Source organism: Nelusetta ayraudi, unplaced genomic scaffold, assembly GCF_046127955.1.
Source record: "Nelusetta ayraudi isolate G7.1 ecotype Tasmania unplaced genomic scaffold, CSIRO-AGI_Nayr_v1 ptg000053l, whole genome shotgun sequence".
NCBI lineage: Eukaryota > Metazoa > Chordata > Actinopteri > Tetraodontiformes > Monacanthidae > Nelusetta > Nelusetta ayraudi.
Window position 1 is genome coordinate 5,147,691 of NW_027466103.1, and position 26,414 is coordinate 5,174,104.

The 26,414-nt window shown below is 43.2% G+C and overlaps 1 protein-coding gene across 4 annotated transcripts in view; it reads left to right on the top strand.

The window, feature by feature from the left end:
* The window catches only part of frmd5a (FERM domain containing 5a), a 45,950-nt gene that overhangs the window by 4,301 nt on the left and 15,235 nt on the right, over positions 1–26,414 (top strand). The gene's annotated exons all lie outside the window — the stretch shown is intronic.

Consider the following 26,414-nt stretch of genomic DNA (forward strand, 5'->3'; position numbering starts at 1 on the left):
CTCGGAAAGCCTTGAAAATAGATCCTTTTGGATATTACAGCTATTTTGGCTATTATTTTTTACAACAATACCAATGCAGGTTGTGTTCAGTTTCTGACAAACAGAGCCATGACTCTTGGCTGCCACACTGAGTGGAACCTAATCCTGATACATTTTATGAATTGAGCCTTTTTCTCAAGGCAATTCAATGTTGATTGGGGCCTACAGACATCACAATAGAGTAGAACCTTTTGACTAAAGGCATTTGTTACTCGCACAGTTAAAATTACTTTTGTGGAAAAAAATAATCAAGCCAAAGATAATGAAATTCTATTTCTTTGCCGAAGTTTTAGTGTCTGGTGTCATGTATACCTTCTGTTGCTTTGGCAAGAATATTCCCACCCTAGGTCCACTTTAGTGTCGTGAGCACCTGTCCTGAAGGTTTAAAATGTTTATTAAGAAATAGGCCGGTACCTGTTTTGAAGCAGAAAAAACTCTCAACATATTTTAGGTGAGTGTGAGTGTTTTCAGGACCAATTTGTCTTGAATTGGCAGTCTCTCCATCAATGGCACAATCAAATATTAAATGAGTCAACTCGTTCATCTGACTGCAGTATTAATGAACTGAATTTGCTTCTCTTGCAACCGGTCAAGAGCAAATATGCACAGTGTCACCAGTCTTGCACAAGGCCGAGCTTGCACATACATGTGCAAGTCAGGTGCATGTGTGCGTGTGTGCGTGCATTCGGAGCTTATGGCAGCTGACACACTGTTGCTAACCTTCACCTGCATTATTAAAATGTGTGCTATGTCTGAATGTTTCATGAGGGGTAACCTCTGGAGAACGTCACTTTGTGTTTACCAGCATCGCAACGGGCTGAACCTGTGGCGCGTGGCTGCCTGCGATTAAGGGTTACATCACTGCAGCCTCCAAAACAGAGCAGAGCAGAGCAGAGCAGAGCAGAGCAGAGCGGGACTGGACCTGGCGTTGCTGTCCTCCCTCCAGTCATTTTTATGGGAATTTAAACACACAGCCAGTTTGTCAGGAGCCTGTTTTGTGGATAATCAGAGGTGTGAAGCCCCACGTGGAGGCCATCACCCTTTGCTGCTCTGATATTCTAGCAGGGTGTTACGAAGGAATTGAATTGAACTGTGCCTGACCTCAGGAAAGTCAAATTCATTCTTTGAAACGTGAGCTAAAACCATTCTTCTTCTTCTTTGTTCCTCATTTCAGTACTGTGCGTAAATGCTGAGGCCATCAGATGTTGGCGTTGGTGGGTTTTTTTTTGGCGTCATCAAATGCCCCGCTCAAATTCCCCAGTGAGTGTGTGTGTTTGTGTGTGTCTGCGTGGGATGGATTGTAAGCCGGCAGTCTGTCTTGGTGTCAGCCTGCCGAGCCCGTCATTGTTTGGTCTGGGATGCATTGCATGGCAAATAAGCCCGAGGTTATGCTCCACCTGGAATAATGAATATTAAAGCCCTCTCCACGGCAATATATTCACGTGGCGACTGACCCTAGAGGCACAAGGGGAAACATGCAGAACACCGCAGATGATGCAGCTGTAAGACCAGAACAAGGTTCATTTTTAAAAAGCCTCTGTGAAGAAGAGTTGACGCCGCATATACAGGATCAGTGAGCTCGCACACGAGAGAACACAGTGGCAGTGGCCAGCTTAACTCAAGCGAGAGTGGAAAAGCGGCATCGCAGGGTGCTTTGATCAGATAACGATAATGAAGGGTGTTTGTAACCTGCAGTGATGATGTGGCACCAGAGCGATGCATCACCTCGAGCCAATGAGTTTAATCAGCTGGGAGCCGCCTTCAAACGCTGACCTCAAAAACGTCTGGGCACAATTTGGAATCAAACAGCATTTTTAATTACCACGTTTTGTCAGAATCAGAATTTATGAAGGGAAGCAACAGCTTTTTTGAGTATTTTATACCAGCTTATTTTTTTTTTTTTAAATTAGAAGGTGGTGTTTTTTTTTCAAACATTAGTATGCTTGATAAGTGTAAAGGACGACGCGGCAGAAATTGTGATGTGTAACTGTTACTAATAGGTCCATATATGAGGTGTAAAATGTCCATTGATTCACACTTCATTTTCACTCCCTTTTTTACTCTTTTGACTGCGCAAATAAAATATTTCAGAGCGACCGCGCTTAGCACACGTTGCCCTTGAAATAATACAATACTAAATATACAGTGGTTAAGCATGGAACTATGCATTTGGGACACATTAGTAGGGTCTGAGCAAAGGGAAGGAAATGTGCACCGTTTTAGGAAATGCTGTTTTTCATATTTATGAACATTTTCGATTGACCTCTGCCACTCCTTCAGCTTTGAAGGAGGGTGAAACTTACAGCGCCTCCTTCAGAGATATTAATGCCACTGTTCTGCCATGCTATTTTTTGTTTTTTTTTGCCCCCCTCTCCCTACACCCCAGCCGGTGTGCTCGTCCTGCTTGTCTGTGAGCGCCTGGAATCTCTGTTGGATGAGAGAATCAGCCTTTGTACTTTCCGCTCCCCACTTCAAGGCCTTGTGCCTCTGCAGACTAATGAGGAAACAAGGGGGTTTGCTCCAAACCTCTCAGTGAGAAACAGCGGGCCTTCTTCTTCCTGACGGAGGCTGAACAACTGCTCACTGAGTGTTTCGAGAGCCTTCATCATCTCTCGTTCGTGAGATACTTTTACGCTATTGCCTATGATGTTGTTTTCTCTCCCCGCTCAACATTGTTGTTGCTTTGGATACTCTGCAGTCTCGCGCTCCAACACTTTTCTTTGTGTTGGAGATTAATAGTAATGTGGATGTCACTGGCACTTAGGCCAGGTGAGCAGCTGAAAACAGATGTGTTGTGACAGCTGTGACAGTAACAGACAGTGAGGCAGAGAGAACAGTTCAATCTTTAACAGAGATCGGTGCTGACTGCAGTGCTTCAGGGGGTGGATTTTAGACAAAATTGTTGTATATATGAGACATGCAACCCATAATATCCCCCACCATCAAAATCTCATTTACCTTTCTGTTTTAAAGGTCCAGTGTGTAGAATTTGGCTTGATTTGTGATTTTTGCATTGGCAAAAGCTAAACACACTGTCCATAAATACATTAATGATAGTGTATACTCGCAGTACAATAAAAGTCATTTGGTTTTCCTACACTTACAGCAGTTCTCATATATATAAAATATACATAGACTCTTGGCTTTGCTCCTAGTTAGCTGCAAGCTTGCCCAGACTTCCTTAAACACCAGGCTTCTTTAAACATTTCACACACCACACTGGACCTTTACATTTTTTGTCGCCCAAAGCGACATTGGAGACCTTTTTTGACCAACACGTTGCTGTTCTCTCAAAGATTTTCCTGTTGATGCTTTATCTGTGAGACACTTAGTTTAGTCGACATCATTTTTTACAGGCTTGTCATGTTTTTTTCCGACACCTGGCGCACAGTGTTAATGCCGCAGATGCGCGCTGGAGTGGCCGCAGCATTTTCCTGTTCGGCTGCAAGCCTTTTCCTCTGAAGCCTACAGGTGGTGTGTGGCAAGAGGATGGTGGCTGATCTTGAGCATCAACGTGAAAATGGGCATAAGAAAAAAAAAATAGAAAGAACCCCCACGCCTTCCCCGTCTCCCCCCACTCTTCTCTAATGAGTGTTTTGCCTTTGAGAGGGATGGTGTCAACTTGCAGCTGTAGGGTGACAGCCGCAGCCAGCGAAGAGGCTCTTGAGCTCCACGGAGAACACGCGCTCCGCTCATCCACCGTGAATCTCGCTCCTGCTCTCTTTTGCTGTCGTCTCTCTCTCTCTCTGACAGCGCACACTGTTCCTCAGGTGCGCAGTCGTGTCTCTTCCCTTTTGAAAATGAAAGAAGCAGAAACCATTAGACTGGAAGGGAAACGGGTCTTGGTGCGACACAAAGATAAAGCAGCAGCGGTTGTTTTTAGTATCAGATGTTTACATTGTCTTAATCTCTTTGTATTGCAAATGAAAGATCATTTGCTTGCCATTAACGCCCAGTAGACAGTGATTTACCTATATACAGTCTATATGTCCTTTTTTTTTAATCAAATCATACAAATGCTTGAGTGGGCTCTGTTGTGTCTGGGCCTGCCTATTATGCTAATGGCTGTTTGGTTTGCTGTCTCCTTTTTCTTTGTGTGTGTGTCAGCTCAGCAGTCACATGTGATGAGTGTCTCTGGAGACGGGATAGACGAACACACACAGGAGACAAAGAGGCCGCCCTGTGGAAATGCATAACATGCCGCAGACAAGACCAGCTGTCCGCTGCAGCTCCTGGGTTGAGGGTTTTCTTAAACGTGGCTTTTGTTTTAGCGTTTGGTTTTAAATTGGTTTTAAAACTGTCCTTACAAAAAAAGATGAGTTGAGCTCATTTGGACATAATTTGGCTCTCGGCATCTTTTTTGTCACTTCCTGAACAAGACACAGCAATTACAACGCTTTTTGTAGTGTAGCTGATACACATCAAATGTTATGCCTCATTACCAAGTGTTCGCCGTGCTACATGTGTTTTTCCCCTTTCAATGTTGATTTAATATGTTTTGGTTTCATGTGAATTTAAGATTATTTTTGGTACAAAACAGAAACACACACATACACACACACACACACGCACGCACACGCACACGCACACGCACACACACACACACACACACACACGTATTATTATTTCTCTGGACTTTCATCTTTTCTCTTCAATTTCCAAGATAAGCTGTGGCCAACCTGAAAACCAGACTGTCTAAATAACCACAGCAAGCACTAAATGTCACAAAGAGCATCCCAGGTGTCCACTCGCTCAGCCCCAGTAGCTGCTAGAGAAAGACATTGCCGTTACTCCTGCTCTGCTCTGCTTTCCTGTCCTCCACCACTCACTCCCGTCCCATCCTCATCACAGGCATCTTTTCATTTTGTTCAGAAAACTCAATTTCTGCGCTCCATAATGTTATTAATCGTATCAGGAGGCTATTCCCATATATTGCACTGAAAGAAATCACAGTAGGAACACCTTGAACAGGCTTAGCAACTGCATTGCTCTCTGGAGGAAAATAAGTTTTCAGGCGCAGTGTGACGCGGGTTCAGGGTTTAACAGTTGTGCAAATGATTGTCAGTGTGAATGTCTCTCTGGGGCTCTGTGTGTCATGACTAAGTGAACAGTGTGTGATGTCCTCTGAGCCATCAGGCACTCTTCTATCTGTTGCGTCAATAATATCTTCTCAAATGGCGAGCCTTTGGTGATGACAGGAGGAAGTCATCGTTCTTCATCGTCTGTGTGAATTTCTAATTTTTTTTTTAGAAACCATTTTTGCCCAATGCCCACGTAATTTTCATTCTAGTTGTAACTGTAAGGCCTGCACATAAAGTCTAATTCACAATGCAACAAGAAACCCGTCTGAGCCTTATAAGGTCTGTGGCTTCAGTGGTGCAAGCCGTGGATCAGACTCGCGCTAAAAGATGCATAAAGATGCATAGATTCACAAAGTGCATTACCTCAAAGCCAGAATATATAAAACCCGATGCCCACTGACAACTGCACAGGTTCCTTCCATCCTTCCTTCCATCCATCCATCCATTCACCTCTTTGACTGTACTGTTTTCAAACTGCAGCCCACAGTCAGAATTGCAGCTCTTTGAAGGTCTGCTGTTTGATAAACACGCTGAACTAAAAAATGGCACATTATGGAGGCAATAAGATATTATGCTGACTGTGTCTAAAGTGCATGACCGTGATATTTCAATCAAATAATCTGGAACCATCTGTTTGTCCCAATCGTTCACTGTACATTTGAATTGAACATTTTCAATATGAAGAAGCAGAAAGAAAAAAAAAAAACTAATCAGGAATTCATTTTGGCCTTCAGCTGCAGATCTATGCCTGTGTTAAGACACAGCTGAAGGTGTAGCATATGGCAGCAAAATGAAATGTCTGCAGGGGGTTGTTCCATCACTTGTTTTGTCCCCGCTCAATAAATGGTGTTTGAGTGGTGCCCTGGTCTCCCCTGGGTGGGAGAGAGGTGCCACTGAGGAAAATAAAAGGCTGTTGGCACAGCTGTCCTGCTCGTCAGTCTCAACAGATTTGAAAGGAGGTTTGATTATTTACTTCAGCGTAGTGAGCTGTGGCAAAATAAATGCATTGGAGTTGTATGTTGAGCCTGAAGGCTCATTTATACCCTCCGCAAAATACAGATCCAGAGTCTTTGGTCTGGTCCTTTCACTCGTGACATTGGCCTTGCCCACAGATATGTGGAGATTTATTTACTAATGTACCTTGAACAAACATAGATTTTCAGAAAACACTTTTGTTTTACCATGGAAAGAAGATTGGGTATTTTTTTTCGTCTTGCCCATTTTGTTTAATATTATGTTTCATGAAATTCTTTTTTTTTTAATATTTGGATGCATGCTTTCTTTAAGGCCTTATCTCCAGAGGCAAGGGTACATATAACCAAACCGGCATACAATGTTATTTCTAATGTATTCAATTTACATACCATTGCAATATTCTTTTGCTCTCTGATTTTCTGACCTTTTTGGTTGACATGCATGCATAATATGTAGTCCCATGTGGAATAGATAATGCCCCACCTTTGGTGCGCTGGTGTTTTGTCCAAGGTCTAAATCAAGACTTTTGTCAGTATCATAAAGATCTTCCACGTCATCCTTTGAAGTTCCGGCTTTGTTTTGTGTTGTCGTGCAGATTACGTTTGAGTGTTAAGTGTGCAGTTGCAGACAAAATCAAATTGCAATGAAAGCCACATGCCAATATCACTGAGCCTACCTTCCCTGTATCTTACGAGCCACCCTAATCAGAAAGCAATTAAATGTGGATCACCCCAATCGATACAGAGGTCGCTACTGCACTCTCCTCGGATGGTGGGGACGCAGATAATGCTGATGGTGCTGTTGTCCATTTCTGCGTGAGCTTAGCTATTTTTAGTGCGAGATATCCTCCAGTGCAGGTACAGAGGATAAATTCTAGAGAGAAGCTGGCCCTGCCTCCTCCGCCCACATGCTGCCTCAGGCACAATGCAGAACTAATGAATCATGAACACATTCTGTGACTATCATTATCTGATCTGCCGGTGCCCTGCCTACAAACTCTATGGGAAGATTCAGTGATGCTTCTTGGGTGGATTGCGTTGCTCATACTACTCTTTCGCTGTGTTTTTATAGCCATCGGAGCCTAAACAGTTCAACACCTAAGATATGTAACGTAGCCCGGAGCCTCTTTCCCTTGAAGACGTTTACAACAAACTGAAAGCCAGCATGGCATTTTCTTATTTTTCATCTATCCAAGGACAGTTGTATCTGCAGGAAGAATTGGTGTTTGAACAACTTGCATCACCATGGTCATTATCGTGTTTTGTGGTTAAATATGGTAAAGTTCAGACAATGTGTATTCCCCCCAGATGCAGCATATTTAAACACCCTGATGGGTAGAGTCTTTGGAGTAAAAAGCCATTATATTCATGCTAAACACCAGTAAAATATGGAGCGTGACCACATGGTTCCACTAAATTATTGGGCTTTCATTTCATTCACTCAGGTGTTGATTTATACACAATGTTTGTGCTTTGAGGAAAACAAGTACATTTGTATTTTGAGCAACTCAATTGACTTGGAGAACTGACAAACAAACCTTATGACACTACTGATAATAGCACTCAGCTTGATGTCCTCTTTGTTTATTGCTTGACTGTCTTATTCCCCCTTATCTGCATGCAGCAGAAGCATGTTTGGCTCCTCAGCGAGTGGCTATCTTTACTGACCACTCCTAGCTCCTGTGGCCCTACCTGAAATACCTCTTTTACAGTGTGGTGTTAACCGGCTATCGTAATTAATGTGGATATCCACTTGAGGAGTGGAGGCATGGCTTTATGGAGAGCCCCCCAGAGTGCCCTTAAGGACATCCCATCACCTCTTTCCTCAAGAGGGAGCAGACCTCCACTGTTACTCCTAAGCCATTAGTGGGCTGGTAGTCCAAACAGAAGTGGTTCACGATGTGGGTGTAATGGTGTTTGTAATGTTTGCAAATGAAATGTAACCACACTCTGTGCATGGATTCACCTTGTCGCACCCTCATTGCCAGTCATTGTTATTAGCACCTAGTAGTAGTAAGTTTTGTAAAGTAATAAGCAATTATCAAAATGTAAATACAGTAAAAATGCATTTTTGCATTTTTATGGCTTATTTTAAAAAACATTTACTAATATTACTCACTGACAAAACAAAAATGTTACTGGTAATAAGGAGAAGTCAACACATTGCCTGTATCCTACTTTTTTTTTCTTTTTTAAAAAATTTTTTTTCTTGTAAATAGCTGTAACAAATATCTGTTGACTAGTTAACAGTCGTTGCATCATTGCAACTTTTCAATGTCTAATGAATTGAATGAGAGGAAGCAAATTAAGTTAAGAGTCTGTCTTTAGGCTGAGAGGTGGTTGTGGAGCGAGGATGCCTGAGTTATTCAGAACACAGAAGTACATCCACACAAGTGTTACCTCCCAGCAGCTCTGTGGTCACACTGGTCCTCTGAAGTGGACTTCCTCATAAAAAACCTTCCACTCCCCAAACTGGTGCATTTTTGGGATGAATTCTGTGCAGAAAACCTGAAATAGTAACATAGTGACCATTTAACGGCTGACAGTGGTCTGGTGGAGTACATAGAGTTTAAAAACAAAACAAAATGAAACTATGCAGTTCAATATTTTTTACACCACACATTAATCCGTCCATCCATCCATCCATCCGTCCATTTTTAATACCTGCTTCTTCCTGAGCTCAGGATCTCGGGGTCTGCTGGAGCCTCTCCCAGCTGTCAGAGGGCGACACAAATTAATTTAAACATTGAACAAATCACTCAAATGCTCACTCTGTTTTGCCAACACTGCAGGAGCAAACCTTGGTTTCAAACGTCTGTTTCTTCTCTCTGGTTTTTCCAGTTTCTGAACTTTCAAAGTGAAAGATGTTCCTTTCCTTAGTAACGGCTATTTTTCACCACCAAAAATGTGTTGTCATATTGCAAATTCTCCTTTATCCCACATGAGGTGTTAACACCAGTGCGCTCCTTGGCCCAGATTGAACAGGCGAGACAATTTTTGGCAAGATTACAGGATATTGCCTTCGCCCCACAGGCCAGTGCTTGGCACATTACACTGCTCTATTTTTCCTTTTAAACCACGTGGAGTGTAGTGTTTATTCATTGTTATTTTTTGCCAAAATAAAAATGAGAAAGTAATGAGAAAGAAAGAAATGGTTTACAGGGTGGCCAACAAGAATGCACCCGTTTACCTGAAAACAGATCACGACTTTGCTGCACACACTTCTGAGTTGGCCAATGTTATGTCTCCATCGTGAATCCACCCACAAGCTGAAACGCATTCCATCATAGATTTTCAGATGGTGACTCATGGGTGTTTGTGGCTCTTTCTAATAATCTGTAAAGTGACAAATGGAAAAAAAAAAAGAGGGATGATTGTGGAGTGCAATTTCCTCGTTGCTGCATTTTGCGATGTTGTGTTGGTGTTGGAGGTCATTTGTCTGATGAGTCACTGAAAGAGAAAGGACAGGGGACACATTCCAATCCAACAATTGAATATTATTTAACCACCTCCACAAATCTTTCCATATGTCGGCTGCTGACAGTCAGAGTTTTAATCCTTCTCTGGAACAAAGCCAATGTTGGGGAGAAAACATTCAATTCACAGGGAATTGCTAATTGGATGTTGGTTCCTCTTGTCTCGGTTTTGTTCTGCCCGGATTTGGTTGACCCTGGGGGTAGAAGTAGGCATTGTTTGAGCAAATCAGTATCCAGTCGCGTCGCACATACTTGGGTGTTTTTGCTGTGACAGAAAGATATTGCGTTGTGCTTCTCTGCCCCGTCATCTTTGCCTCTGTCTTCAAACGGGCCGGTGCGTTTGGATCACAAGCCACTCTGCAGATTTTCGCCTCTGCGGTCCCGTTTTGGTTCAGAGTAGTGGATTATTTTCTCAATCAAGACGTTTTATGTAACCGCTAGCCTGAGAGGATTATGGGAGAAACACGCTCCTTTTAGAATTTAGTCCAATGAGCAATGAAGATGCAACCTTCCTCTCTGCCATGTGCTGTGTGAATGGGTCTGTGTCCCAATGCATCGTGGGACTTTCTCCTTCATTTATAAAAGAAGAAAAACTGTTAGGAATGAATTGTCATAACTGACTGATTTACACTTCCTCTTGAACATTCCATGGAATCCGGCTCACCTGTCTTTTGCCTTCCTCAGGGCAGCTGAGGAAAAATTACATTTTATGTCCTCGGAGTTCGGTGACGGTGTAGCGCCTGATCACCATGGCAACTGCTCATTTCGTCACCACTCCCCAGGTGTGCTGTGTAATTTGTGTCCATACTCCTTCGTGTTGCATACTGTGACTTATGTAACAATCATTGCACCTGTGCATGACAGGGATACCCACTGTCATTGCAGATGAGAAGCTGCGCTTATAAGAAGATTTCCCTTTTGTTTCCCCAGCGGACCAGCCACCCTGTTTGCCATCTCTCTCACAGACACTTAAGCTGCGTTCCAGACTTGAAATCTCCGAGATTTTCTCTTTGGCTGGCAAAGCGAACTGCCGTCTCCTACTCCTGTATTTACAAATTCAGCGTGCTGTCTCGGGCTAGGAAATAACAGCGAGTGGCAGCGCATCACGGTGAGCAATACAACCCACAGATGAAAATCCACTTGTTCTGGTACAGTAATTAGTGCCAGAAGGGTGCAGTATTAGCACATTGGGCTTATTCAGTGCTGATGCTCCAGTGGGCTCAGGGCTGGGAGAGTAGGACTGAATCCTAGTGGGGCAGATAGATGACGTGATCCGTGAGGGGAGCCTGAAAGAGGTCCTGATCATTAAAAAGTCTCATTACATGGTGGTAATGAGATCAGCGTTTTGGGCTCAAGGCTGGTGGCTTGCAGAGGATCCAGTTCTCTCCGGGCTTGAATCTAGAGGATTTATCTCTTGAAATGTTTTATTTTTTCCACCGACGAACTTGGCTCAAGGTTATATTTCTCTGGAGGGAATTATTTGACCTGATCTGTGGGCTAAAGCAGCAGAAAACAATCTTTACTCTCACTCAAAATAATGTTTTTTATGTGCATTCCATTTCATGCATGTGAGGTCAAAATATGGGGTTTCTTGGTTAAGGGCACCATAGAGAAGAACAGAATAACAATAAACAAACTGATGACCTGCATTTGAGGTCGAGCCGGTTGTGTGCACACCTCATGGAGGAGTGCATAAAAAAGGCAGGGACTACAGTTTGATTACAAGTATTTATTAATTAGGGAAACTCAAAAGATACAACATCCTTGTTTGTCAACATTAAAAGAAGTTCAGTTTGCTTTTATCCACTTCTGGAAGCCAATCCCAACTATCCCAACTCTTTTATCCTTTGTTCGTGTAGTGCGACGGCCCACATTCAGATTGAGTTGCTCCCATGAAACTTGAATCAAAGTGTTCCCGTGCGATCCTCCACTGTCACGGCACTTGAACAGTAGCTGCGTAAACATCACACGAGGCCCAGCTCATTCCCTGGCTTGCCCATCCTGTTGCAATGACGGCCCTGACCCTGCCGTGTAGATGCTTGTGGGCGCGCCACAGGTACGTCACAAGTTGACGTTGCGGATGATTAAGGTTTCCGCAATGTCAATATGGGTTTCATGGTTTCACGGTTCCCCTCTGTGAACCGTGAAACCCGTATTGTCAAGCACAGAGTGAATAACCACAGCCACATTTGGCATTTCTAGATTTTGCGCTTTACCCCTTGGTGAGACCCATCAGGGAAGTTGCCCAATTCCTGTGGCGCTGGGTGACATCATTGACCCCCAGCTGCATGACTGGCTTGAAGCTGGAAAGAGAGGTTGGAGGGGTGGAAGCAAAGCAGAGCAAAAAAACAAAAAACAAAAAATCCCTGCCTCCCACGCCACCCTGGTCCCAGTTACACTAGACCACATGCCACCCTGTGCGACCAAGCCATGCCATTCAAGCCTCCCCTTGGGCAAACAAAGACCTCTTTCAGGCCAGTCCCCAATGTGATCGTGTGGAGCAGAAGCAATCTGTTCCTCTTGGCTGCTCGCTCGCTCTCGCTGCAGCTCTGCTGGTTTTGCCCGACGCCCAGGCAGATTCCGCTGTTTGAGTTTTGGGCTGGGCCGTGTCCGTCATCGAAAGGTCAAGAAGGTTGATTTGAGCAAACAAGTGTGTTACAGACTGAGGTATCATGGTCGGCGGCCATGAAGAGAAGCTAATAAATATGATATGGCATTGACAAGTAAGGTTTTGACATTTTTGTCAAAAGTCTCCCTCTTTTTCTTACTGCTTATTGGTTTGCTGCAATAAAAGTGCATGCAATGCAAGTGGACAAATACTCATGCAGCATTATATAAAGCATTTTTTTTTTTTTTTTTTAAATGAATCATATCCCAGCAAGAAGGTTGTGGGTTCGATTCCGGGCCTGGGACCTTTCTGTGTGGAGTTTGCATGTTCTCCCTGTGTCTGCGTGGGTTCTCTCTGGGTTCTCCGGCTTCCTCCCACTGTCCAAAAACATGCATGTGAGGTCAATTGAACATTCTAAAATTGTCCCTAGGTGTGTATGTAAGTGTGAATGGTTGTCTGTTTCTATGTGGCCCTGCAATGAACTGGTGACTTGTCCAGGGTGTCACCCTGCCTTCGCCCTAAGACAGCTGGGAGAGGCTCCAGCAGAGCCCCGTCACCCTGAATAGGAATAAGCGGGTATAGAAGATGAATGAATGAATGGATGAATGAATCATATCCATTACCACAGTATCTGTACTTGACAAAGATGGATGCATTTAGGCTGCAACTGTACGGGACCTGTTTTGCAGCTCTGACATTTCAAATTTTGCTGTATTCCTACTACTTGGCTGCTTCGAATGTCACCTGACGGCTGTGACCAAACATTCTTTAGCTATTGTCGTGTGTGACAGAGGTAGGGGTCATGGGTGGAAAAAGACTTCAATCTCCAACATGAAGTCTTCAAAGTCAAAAATATTAAAGCTGTTCAGTGGTGTTTCTGTGCCTTTACCTAACTGTGTGAAACAAGAAAATGAACAAGCAGTCTATTGACAGCCCTTATAAAATCTAAGCTTGTACATTGGTTCTCATCATGTACCACCATATCACACCCTATAGGTCACCCATGTCCTGCAGCTGTATTAAATGTTATATCAAGGACTCTGTCAGTGAGAAAGTGGAGAAGCTGAATGTATGTCGAGTGGCTTCCCTGATCTCGCTCTGATGTTTTATGTTGCCCACCGGGAGGAGGACTATTTGATTGACATACAAGGTTGAAACTGGCCACTCTGGACCAACATGCACCTGCACTCCCATTAGCCCTGTGGCTTGATGTCACATCTCCACTCTGTCAGTCGGCATGTTCCCATTTCTCTCTACCTTTTGCATCAATCCGCTGGCCTCATTCAATCTGTTGCGGTCAAGGTACTCAAGATGCCTGGACCTCTAAAACAAGAAGCTTTTGAACCCTCAAGACATTTTTAAAGTTATCAAAGAGGCTTCTGTCAAAAGTGAAAAAAAACAAAAACAAAACAGAGAAGCCTTTTTACAAAAGCATAACATCAATGTTAATGTCCAAGTGTGGATTTTACTGGTTTAGTTTCTGTTTTTATTTGCTGGTTATGGTTTGACACTATTGTCCTGGTCTAGTTTGGGACGTGTTCTGGCTCAGAGAAGACAAGTTGCAGCTCAGCCCCTGGAGCTTTTATGCCATACCCTGATGTGCTTTAAGTTGGTGAGAAATATGAAAGGTTGCAAGAACATCTGATTCAATGATAAATTAATTATGAGCTCTACATTTATTTTTCATATCAAAATTTTTTTTTTGCACCTTCACTCACTTTAAGTCATTTTTGAATCAGGGAGACCAATTTCTTAGCATTGTTCATTTTTTATGAATCTTGGTTTTGATCAAAGAGTGGCAGCCGCAGCATCGCTGTGTTAGAATTCACAGTTCTCTAGCGGCAGCATTGTAGTAATTAGTTGGGATGCTGTATTCTCACTTTACCCTGTGGTCAAGGTAAGAGGTTATTTAAAAGGTCTTAATAACAACTATATCTTTATAAGGCAGAGTAAGACAGCAGAGTAATAGTGAGTGAGTCCTGCTTCAATTGTTTGCTGTCTGCACTGCTACAGGACCATCAAAAACTTTCATTCCTTACATTGGACAACTGTGTAAGAAGAACTAAGCCAGACAAGTGTGACAGAACTTTAAGTGTGGCAGAAGCTGAACTAAGCCTGTAGCTAGCTTGTAGTCACTTCAGTCTACATAGTTTGTGCATATTGGTATTGGTTTTGCTTTTGGCTTGAGCTTCATTCAAAGTTGTTCATTTTGAATGAAGCAGGAAATTCAAAGTCATACTGATTGTCTTTGGTTTCCATATAATGTTTAATTTACCAGGCTATTTTCTCGTTGCTTCTTTTTCTTTTTTTTCTTTTTTATTATTCCTTCCTTTTGATGTCTGGCACACTCAGGTCAATGTCTTACGTAAGCTGTGTGGGAGAGAGATGAATACAAGACTGTTGTAAGAGTGCTATCTTTACATTGTGTATGCTCTGGAAGGAGTCGCCTACATTCATTGAAAGGGCACACAATGAGGAGTTAGGCCCTGAGCTCTGAGAGGGCCTTGCAAGGAGCGCTGCTCCTGGATACCGCTGTTGCTATGAGACTGTTGAAAATGTGTTTGAAACGTGGCTGTGTTTTGAGAAAAGTTAAAATATTTTTAACACCTAATGCCAGGGCTTGTGTGTACTCAAAATTATGCTAAGCCTTCTGCGCTAACCATGCAATCGTTGGATATAAGCGGCTGCCGCTGTAAAAATATACAAAATCTATTTTTAATGCTGTTCCCTGCTGTCTCTCTCTCTCTGTTGACTAATCAGCTTAGAGGAGAACTTGATCAGTATTATTTGTCACAATGCAATAGCAATAAAGTCTGTTTTCCTGAGTTGCTGTTAATATTTAAGGAAGGTTTTAATAATAGTTTAGGATCTTGATAAGAGAAAAGACATGAACAGAAATGTGATGGACATTGAACTTCTGCTCTGGCTTATGGTCTGATGTTATCTTTTGAAAGGTTTCTCATCCCGACACAGTGGTGTCACAGTGGTGGTGAAGGGAAAATGTCACAGCTCTGAAATGAAAAAAAAAAAAAAAAAATCCAAAAGTTTCTCACATCTGCCTTTGAAAGTTCTACATTTGCTCCACTTCTGGAGATTTATGCTAAGAGGCTTAATTTATATTAACTGTACAATCAGATTACTCACTGAATACCAGCTCTTAATTAAGCATGCAAACCAATTAAGCCATGCCCTTTTTTGTTATTTCTCCCCTTGGTTAACCCCAGACAAGGTTAGCTGCATTAGACCCCCCCGCCCACTACCAATACCACCACCACCACCACCACCACCACCATTTCGAGTCCAACATTCACAATATTGTTTTTCTGTCGCTGCTCATCTTCATTTAACTCAAATCAAATTTAAAAAGAAGGAAGGGGTATTAGCTAAACAATCACAGAAGAGTCTTCACTGTGTGCTTTGAGCTGATCTGGGTATTTTCATTTTTTGGCCCATGAAGATAAATGACAAATTGGAAGCTGAATCAGGTGCTTTAGCTCAAGTATAGTAGGATATGTATGGTATAAATGCAGACCTGCTGTTGAAAGAACTTGGAAGATCCAAAACTCTTCCAACTTTTCTATTGCAGCACTCCCAATCAGGATCCAAGTGGACTTTATGTGTCCAATAGGATCATTGGAGATAGACAATGTTGCCCAAAGGGTCGGCGAATGTAGTGTTAGAGAGCTCCATGGTTTCAGCGTTCTTGAATGTGTAAAAACCGGTCAACATGAAGTCAGCCTAATTGTGTCATGTGTGAGTCTTTATTTTGTGTTGGAACATCCTGTTCTCACACACTCGACAAAAAAAATGACACGTTGGTCCTTTAAAGCTAGAGGCAGCGTTTGGCAGGAACTGTTTGTTTCCAAGCTTCAAGATCCGAAGCCTTAATAAGAAAAGTTTCTGCATTGGTATAAATCCTAATCATAAAAATCATCCACATAAAGCTTTACAACCATGTCATTTTAACTAATGCCCACCCCCCGAGTGTGAGTTGCTGGCCTCTCATATTCATGCCGAGATAACAAAAAACTTCAAGATGAGATGAACCCAGTTCTCACATCCCAGTTATTGGGTTGCCACTTTCTTTACTTTCATCCTCATTAAAACGTTGATCAAAGAGAAATAATTCCTGCGTGCCCAATTAAACTCTCACAGTGGCAAAGATTAGGCAAGAGAGCGATGCTGGAATCTGTGAAAGTGACACTGCGGTAAATCTCCTAAATAAGCTGTCACTCCTCGTCCCCAGCCAGCAGTTCAGCTGCACTTTTTAGCTTGGCGGGCCTCGCTGTTTGCTTACCGAGTGCTACACAGTGGGTCGCAGACAGCGCCCACCCATGCTGTCGCAGTTCAATTCTTCACAGCTGTCACACTGAAGAATCAATAAAGAAAGAAAATCCAACCTCATTTCAGAGGGAATCGTCTGCTGCAAATGGTTTGCCATGATATACAATGCATACTGCATACTCCGGAGCCTCAACTTCTTACATAATAATGTATCCTATAATGATTAATCACATAGGATTAAGAAGAACAGGTTGACAGATGTAGGAGGATTAGGCTGCGTTTAGACGAAATCTTTGCTCTGCGGCGAAATTGCACGTTTTCCCAAAAGGAGGAGATGGGTCTTAATTTTGGCAGCCGCAGAAATCACATCCTCCAGGGACCCAACGGCAAACGCAATCAATCCCGACTACACGACCAGATATCATCCACTGGCCTCTTTTAGGTTGACAAGGTGTATCTTCATGAACTGGAAATATCGCAGCTCGAATACGCCGGAAGTTTTTGATGAAATGTTTGATTTTGACAACTTTGACAACTACTGAACTCTCACCTCCTTGCAAAAAAAACAACAAATTTTCTGTCAAGCAGCTGCAGTGAAGGGTTTGATGGCCGCATCTACCCCTGTCTTAACTCTGTAATAATGCATTCTGGACCTGGTGCTTCTGTAAATCATTTATTGAGAAGATTGCATCTCCCCAGGGCCTCCATTAGAGGGCTGACACGCAGGGCCAGTGGTGGGTCTTTCACGCTTGTGCGCACAGCCAACTCGTCTCCAGGGCCAAACAGCTTTCTGCATTTTTATGGCTGGATTCACCACTAGAAAGTGATCTTTCCCGGGGCTCTAGAGACAATGGAACTTGTGAAGTGGCACCGCAGATGGTTTCTTTGCTCAGCACGAGGTATTTAAATTGAGCAAACAGAGCCAGTCAGGGAAATGGGCCTCAGCATCTTCTTTCTCTGGTCAATTGGCCAACTTGCCTGCCGCTCATCAGTGTGACTTTTTCAGGTAGACTCTTATGTTTGTGTGTGAGATCTAATTCTTGGATCTGAATTTCTCATTTACATCTGAATGCAGTGATGACGCCTGGAGAATTTCTTTGGACGTAACGTAACATAAGATAACATAATATGCTTAGTACAATATGAAAATGCAGTCCCTCTTGAGATTTTAGTTTTTCATCGGATTGATTTACGTTTTACAAACCACCAGCTCTCACCTTGCACCTCTTTACAAAAGACACAATCTGGTCCATCTTATTCTATCTCATTTGGTTTCATAAAATCTATGAATGACATATTTCTGATCCTTGAACAAGCCCGTTGTGACGCTGGTTTTAGACTTTCAGCCGAGTTGACTGTCTGAGACAGGACACCCTCACACTGGACTGATGCGGAGTGACAGAGGAAGCGAGAATCTCAGGAACGAAGATCTTTGTAGCTGGAGCCCCGAGGCGGCTTCACTGCGACTGAATAGGTTCTGAAGTACAAACCTCGTCTTCACAAGTCGCCAAATAAATCCAAAGTGATTGATGTGCGGTAAAATATTACGTGTTAACTGGTGTGCTCAAGGTAAAGAAAGTTTTGCAGTTGCAAATCAAAAATGATTCCCCTTTAAGAAATAATAGAAACATACCAATAATCCAGAGGGGAAATTATAATTTGACAGTGAAACGACAAATTCATGTGAGCAAATTCCCTTCCTCCCTGCATGGCTTTGTCTCTCTGACCTCCATCTTGTGATGACTTGGTTTCCATTGAAGATCTGAGAGCAGCCGCTTATTGAGGAAGACACAAGATTTTGAGCCGCCGCTTAGTTGGCGGGAGTAAATTCGTCATCGAAAAAGAGCAGTTCCCCAGGCGAGGCGTAAAGCGAAATAATCCCGGCAAAACTGAGTGTCTCATCCGGCGCCCAAGTTGATATACATGGGGATCAACCTCCCGTAGATGAGAGGCAATCAGAGATCATTAGTGTCCGGGGAATTTGAGATGAAGCCAGGCCAGAACGTTTCATAATATTAGCACGATGTCCTTTGTAATCACGCGAAGCGCCAGTCTTCTTGCTGTCGTGACATAATTAAGCCAGATGGCTGCTATTTTATGTTATGAATATTTCAGAAATGGCAGCTGTACGAGGTGAAGCTCAAGCTGCCTTTTGCTTGATGGAGGGTCAAACTCTGGCACAGGGAAGGAGGCTGACGGGTGACCCCATACGCGTTCCTGTAAAATGTTAACACCCACTCAGCAGTTAGCAGTTAGCTGCGGAACGATATCGCACCGATGCCCTCCTCAACCCACACACAGCTTACTGACAGGAAGAGAGCCACAAAAGTTTAAGCTTCTTACATTTGTGCATTGAAGCTGGAAGATAGAGAAAATTGTATTTTCCGATTTTTTTTTTCACTCACTGAATCGACACAAAACAATCGGCTTCTCTTCAGCTGTGCATGTGTGTGTGTGTGTGTCACAAAACCATCTGTGTTTAAACAGATAAGCGCTCATGCTGCTCACGAAGACACCGATGGGAAAGTGGATGAAGCAGCAACAACCTACTTAACAAGTTGTGAGAAGTGCTTTGAAATGCGGCACTCGACACAAAAGCAAGCCCCTGCATTCCGATTTCAAATAGATACTAAAGAAAACTTTGGAACTCAAAACTGCAAAGTCCTCACTTGGAAAAAAGCCCAGCATTCGGGCAGTTTGGAAAAGTTATTGCCGCACCCCAATTAAAGCACCCTGTGGTGCAGCTTTGCTTCACGGACCTGCTTGGGAACAGTTCCTGAGTAGGATGCCTGATATTCTCAAGTGGAGCACATAAAAAGGATGTAAAACCTCTGCAGGCAATAAACCGAAGAATCCAGCAGCTTGCTGCTGTGTGTTTGTGCATTTTGGAGAATTGCATCAGAAAATGGCGACAGGAATTAAAAAACAAAACAAAAACAGGACACCAGTCAGGCAGCCAACCAGCAGTTTGTCACCAAGTAGAGGCGGGAGGACAGTGCTGAACGCACTAAAGACGTCATAGAACACGATGCAGGTAAATGATGGTGTCCTCAACTGCTCAGGAACCTGGAGCAATGGATTCTCTCAAGGGACTCCACTGTGTAGTAGGTCAAAGCCACCTATCTTTAGCCATTGGATTCACTTAGGTAAAGTAATAAAGCAAGACAGGATGTCCTCCACAGCACAGGGCCCTTACCTGGCCCTAGCCAGTTAGCAACGTGCTAACGTCGCGTGGCAAGCAGATCAACTAAGATATATGACTTTCTTGGCAAACGGTTGGGGATAAAGGGAGTGCAGTGGTCAGATGTTCCAAGAGCGTGTTGCCATTTGGAGACAGTGATGGAATGTACTTGTAATACAACAAAATAGTGAAGATGACGACAGGTTCTGTCTGCCATGGAGAGACATTAGACAAAGCAAAGATAGAGTGACCCACTGAGACCACTGAGGGATGTGAGGTTATAAAAAAAAACATTTAGCCAAAGAACGTTGTTGTTTCCCATGTGTCACCTCTATCCTTGTATTTTGCTACAGCTGTGGCGTCTCTATCGCTATCTCCAGAGGAGGAGGCTATAGTCAATCCGTTCCAGTCACTTGATGGAAAGGCAAGCTGTAGTGGTAGTCACTCTGCATGCCGCGACACTGGAAAACTGCTCGTATCATGTCGAGGTGAAGAGTGCAAGAGAAAATGTCACGTCTGAGGGCCTGATGTAGTCTGGATTAGTGTCGCTGAGTCACTGCCCGACAGACTCGCTCTACGCTGGCAGCTTGGGGGGGGGGACGGGGGAGCAAACTGGCGCACCAGAGCTGTGCAAATGCCAAGAAATGAAGCATTGTTTATATGCTAATCCCAAGCATTACATCGATTGTTCAGCTCATTCAGCTTTGAGACGCATTTGTCACACGTTTTAGTAAGAAACCCTAACTGTTGTCACAAAGGAGGGCGTCCCAGGGGTAATTAAAATATATATATATATATATATACCACGAAAAAAAAAAAAAGGTTAACTGTGCTGGTGTTGCATTTTCAAAGTAGTTGTACCTACAACGCTTGACCGTGCTCGTGGCTGAGAAATTGGACAGGGAATCTATCAAGGCAGTGAAATCCATCAGCAGTGGGCTGCAGGACTGATGTCGCAGAATGTAGTCTCTGGGAGAGAACAGTCATTTCTTTTTTGCCTGCAGGACGGTGCAGGAGTGCACTTCACAAACGAGCCACCATCAAATCCACACACCTTTCCCCCGTCGATCAATCTGTATTGGCCAAGAGTGCGTTTGTTTTGCGCTGGCAACGACACTCGCGGTGGACGGGTGGGATTTACCAGATTGGTTAACTGCTGAGATGTCTCGTGTTTCATGTTGTCTTGACTTCACTTCCTGTTTTATTTTCTTCTTATTGTCTTCCTCTCGTGCTTGACACTGACGTCCCTTCTGTTTGCACACCTGCTTAATTTGTCTTCCCTGCCCTGATTGCCTCCACCTCTTACCCATTAGCTTGCCTGTCCCTTTGTTGTGATCTGTCCTGCGAGGTCATGTTTGCCAGTTTGGTTATTGCCAATAGTTTTCCAGGTTTGAAAAATTGTGAGGAAAGTATTTCCCACGTTTTATTTTTGGAGTGTTCTTCCTCCCTTGAGATTGTTTTTTGTTTGTACTTTTGCGTCCTTGTTGAGTGTTTTTTGTTTACGCTTTTGAAATAAATATATTTATTATTAGGTTCGGAGACGTGCAGTTGAGTCCTGTCCTCTGTCAAGGTCGTTACAGTCTGGTCCATGTGGAGACCGTCAGATTTCGAAAGGAGCACAAATGGTGGCTGTACTACGTCACTGCAGGCCTTTTATTTCACTGTCGCTCACACATACATGATACATTAACTGAATTCTAAGATAAGACTTTTATTTTACAAATATCTGAATGGATGAACCTTTCAATTTTTTTATTCATGCTGTCCTACACAACAGTCGCTATTGGATATTCTAAAGTGCCAGGCAGTATTACAGCAAATCATGTCATTTGTGGACATGAACGGGACTTCCTCTTCCCATTAATTCTTATAATTGTTCATTTGAGTCAGATCCTCCTCCGTCGAAAGATTTAAATAAAGCAATTATCACCGTAGCCCTTCGTTGCTGCACTCTCTTCCGTTTCTGGGGCAAATCTTTGCACGTTCCCATTGTGTTTCGATGGCCCACTTTCTGCCTGGCAAGACTGCGCTGCTAAGTGTTCCTGTTTCCCAGCATTGTCTCGTGCAAACGTTAGCCAATTCACTGTGTGCGCACACTTGCACGTCTTACGGATGCGTGTTTGCAGCTTTTCTTTCCACCAGTTTGTGCTTTTTAGCGGTAACCTTCCTCGAGGTGTCAGTCTGACACTGAGGTGTCACTTCTTCTCTTGTCTGTCTTGCATCTGTATGTCATGGCTGGTGATCTAGAATGGTCTGAAGCATTTAAGTCACTCCTAAGGATGTCTGTCACTACGTATTATAGTCGGTGTCGCTTCTTATCCGCCAGAGAGAGTTAATAGGAGCTAAACGTCCAAAATGTATATCAGCTAATTGACCCCACGCCTTGGGAATTAAGGCCTTTTGTTTTATTATATTTCAAGGACTGCTCGGACCCATAGTTTAATTAAGAAGGCGGAGTAGTCTTACGCTAAATCATCAGGTTAAGCTTTTAATTCATTTTTCCTACCTCTGTACTCCACATCCTCGCGAGGTTGATGGACTTTTCTCTCTGGGATCATGGATTAACCTTTGTCTGCTGACGGGAGGAATTTTGACAGTTTTATATCAGGGAGGTGGCAGTTTTGCTGAGTAGCCCTGCAGGTGTCAGAGCTGATTTGGTCGGTTTAGGAAAAGTTATTGATTGCAAGGCTACAAAGAGTACGGACAACAGCAAAGCCGGGATCAGCAGAAACACACCACTGTTAATCACAGGTACCAGCCAAAGGTGAGCAAACACATAATCACTGGATCAATTGTCATGAGCAATGAGCCTCACGTCCTCACTAGATGGGTTCAGCTGTGAGTCGCTACATTTTCTGTGTTTTTGCTGCATTTTTATTGCTTTCTAAAATCAGACATAAACAGGGTGATATTTAATCATCAGCGTATTCAACTTAAAAACAGGTCTTTTCTGGACATTTTTTTTTAATATAATGTTCTTCTTAAAAATAACAATCTACTACAAAATATTGCAAATGAATTCGCCAGGACTGAAAAGTAGCACTGTTGTAGTTGTATCTGACTAATAAGCGGACCAAATATAATGGCTTTTTTTTTTTTTTTGCATTTGGGTAATTGGTCCATGATGGAAAATCAGAAAGAAAATGATAATATGTTCTATTTTTAGCTGACTGTGAAGAGGGAGCTCTCCTCCTTTTCTCACCCTCGGCTCAAGTTCAGGGGTCATGTCTCGAACTCTGCGCAGTTCACTCACAAGATTAAATCCGGCGCAGTTGCTCGGCCTCCTGGGACAAAAGAAAGTAATCTACTCATAAAACCAAAGACATTGCCTCTGGGATTGAGCTATCTTGCGCTTTACATCACTCTGGCACTGCCTGTCCCAGCCAATGGCATCATGTTAAGTCTCCTCCTACTATTAAATGATACTATCATTTATTAATGGTCAGTGGTCCTGTGCTGACGTGGACACCTTTTCAATGATTCATTTGGAGGTTTCAGTCGTACCTTTACTCACTAGAGAACTGCAGATTTCTTTGAACTCTCTGCGTCCTGTGAGACGATGAGCTTAAAAACACTTTGTGTGTGCGAGCGTGTGGGAAAAAAAAATCACTGAAAATAATGGGTGAGGTAAATAAGATTGCACCCAATCTGTTCCTTTTCTCCCCCTTTTTCCAAAAATCTATAAATCCAATGAAAACGTGGATGTTTTTATACAATGAAGCGCCAATCCAGGTGTGGAAAAGTCAATACGATTCATGAGCGAAGTCAATAGGAAATTTCACGACTTTCTTTGTCCCCTGCAATCTCGTGCGCTGCGGGAGAATAATAGAGGCGTGCGGGACGGGGAGACAGGGGCCACCAGGGCTTGAGGGGCAAAAAGAGGGGGGCTGCTTGGCGGCTGTGCTGCTGAATACTAACAAATTTGCTCTGGGGACAAAAGAACAGATGTCTTCTCTAACGCACTGTGTCCTCCTCGCACACAGCACACGTTCTTCAGCTGTGTTGTTCCCTGTAGCTCCTGCAGCAGTGGCCACACCATTTACTTAAACTCACCGCACAGCCGGCAGATGTATTCAATTTTTTTTGCATTTTTTGAATTTGGTCAAAGTTGTTCCGCTGTTGCATTATGATGAATGTCTCAATTTGAAAGGTCCTGGGTTGTGTAGAATAAAGTGTTTTCTGACGGAAATCTGTTTATGTTTGTTGTTCAGCAAACCAGAAATGAAAAAAGCAAATACTTCTCAAAATATGTTACAATTTCTGGAAGTCAGTACTTTATGACGCCAAAGTTAAAAACTACGCTAGATTTTTGGCAGAAGGCCATAAACTAAGGACTAGGTTTTGCTGTCTTCTGGACATTTGAATTTAATTTTGCAAACAGAGGTATTTGAACACGGAGCCTTGGAATTATTCTGCAACTGTTGGTGCACTCTTGTGTCCAGCTGAAACTCATTTGGTACAATGTTATATCGACGCTTTAATAAAAGCAATGATATAAATCAAATAGATGGGTGAAGCAATTGAATAAAAGCAAAGAAATCCATCAAGTGAAGCGACAGAGTTGTGGGAGATAAAAACGTTTCTTTGACTGAGTGCAAAAGCAACAACGCATCGTCGGCTCTTCAGAGCCTGTACGACGGCAGGCACGTCTCGTTGGTCGCTCGCGTTCCAGCGAGGGAGTAATCTGGAAGTGACAGCGGGGAGCACCCGCCGAGCCTCTCGGTCTCGCTGGAAAAGGTCACTTACCTCCGGCGGCACAGCTCCGATCAGTGTTCGGTCACAGCGAGTCAGAGCGCGGAGGGGACGAGAGCGGCGTCGACAGGCCTCGGTCCTAACGAAGTGCCCGTTATCTGCAGCTTGAGTGACGGCGCCAGGCAGAGTGCCGCCTCCGACACTTCCCCCGCGCTCCCAGAGGGTAAATCAACACGCCTGCACTATCGGGCTGTCCAACCTTGACCTCAGCCGACCTCGTCATGAGCCTCGATGAGGGTCGGGACCTCTTCGTCAGCCTGCAGATTTAAACACGAGGGGGGATAATGGCTTCATTTGTGATATTACTATTTTTAACCTCTAATGACATTCAGCCTTTCTGAAGCACCGTTTTCCTCTGCTTGTACAGCTGAGGATGACTTCATGTATTTTAACATCTTCAGACGTGTCAAACACGATAAGCAATCCACATTGACATTTCATGTTGTTCACTACAAGGCCCTGAAGAAACTGCTAATTGCCTCATTGTGGTCACTATTCAATTTTGACTTTTCCATCATTTGACAACCATCAACAATGATTTCATTTTGCACAGTTGCACAAACAATCGTCCAAGCTGTGCAAAGGTGCAACTTGAGTACCTCCTCAAAGGAGGTCTCCGTGTTTGTGCCGGTTGACTCATCAAAACCGATGATGGTGCAGGTGATCATGAAGAAATGGTAGCAGATGGTAGCTCACCTGAACCCTATCAGTGCTGATGTGGCTGCAGGTTTAGAGTTGACCTTTTTCTTGCTACTGCTAATCATCTCATCACTGTAACTGCAGACACACAGTATTGCACACGCTTTGAAATAACCTGTCATGTAAACTTTAATTTAAATGAATGAAATGTTTGCTATTTGCTATTATGTGTGCTTTTATGGTTTCCTATTTTCAAAGTTCAGCTTTTCTGCATGTGGTGACTGACGGCGGTTAGTAATCACAGCTTACGCTGCCATCAGACAAATTACGTTCTGCAAGTCTCATTGTTGCTTAGAGAACCGATAGCAAGACATTGCTTTGTTGCTGGTCCCGAATTCCTAGGTTCTTGTTGTAATTATGTGTTAAGCGACTAATTTGGAGTGCTTAAAAACAATGATAAAATGTTGAATAAAACAATATCCATTATGCATGTTGTTTGGTTTTGTGTTTTATTTATTCATCTTTTACCCCTTGTGGGATCCAGTGATGAGCCTTTTTTAGAAGAGGGAGTGAATGTGTGTGACTAGAGGTGATAAAGTTGGATGGTGCAAGATATTTCATGACTTAAAAATAGAACCGAGAGTCGGATCTAGAACGTGCAAGCAGCCTGTGTGTTGTGAACTAAGAGTTGCCTTTGGTTGAATTTTGCTGAGTTTTTCCATGAAGAATAATTTGGAGGTAAAAGTTTCGCCTCATCTGCTACTGGATGGATGTTGCTGTGGATGTCGCCTGTGCTGAGCAGTGTTGTGGAGATTTGTTTCTCTGAATACAGGGTGGTGTCAGACAAACGCTGAGGACGTCCAGGCCTGACTTTAGTGCTGCGGCACAGCCGCTTCTCTCTGGCAATCTTCATTGTGACGTTCAGGATGCTGCCGTGTATTAGCGAAACCCCAGCGAGATCTCGGCATATTTAATCCGTCCCCTTTTTGAGCTGCTCTTTTCAAACAAGATGGGGATTTATTCCAGACACTTCAGACGGCTCCGGCTGTGTATTATTAATATTGTATGGATCTGAGAAATCTCTGGCAGGGTTTAAAAAGAGAGAAAAAAAAAATGTGATGCACACCCTGCCAGCAGGAATTATTTCTCACATTTGAACTCAGGGCAGCTTCTTCTTCTTCTTCTTCTTCTTCTTCTTCTTCTTCTTCTTCTTCTTCTTCTTCTTCTTCTTCTGCTTGCGTAAAAAAACAACAAGAAAATTATTTATTTATGTATTTATTTATTTATGTAGTTTGATTGATTGAATGGAAATGAGAGCGGCAAATAAATGTTATTTTTCAAAAATCAAAATCAAATCTTCTTCTTCTTCTTCTTCTTCTT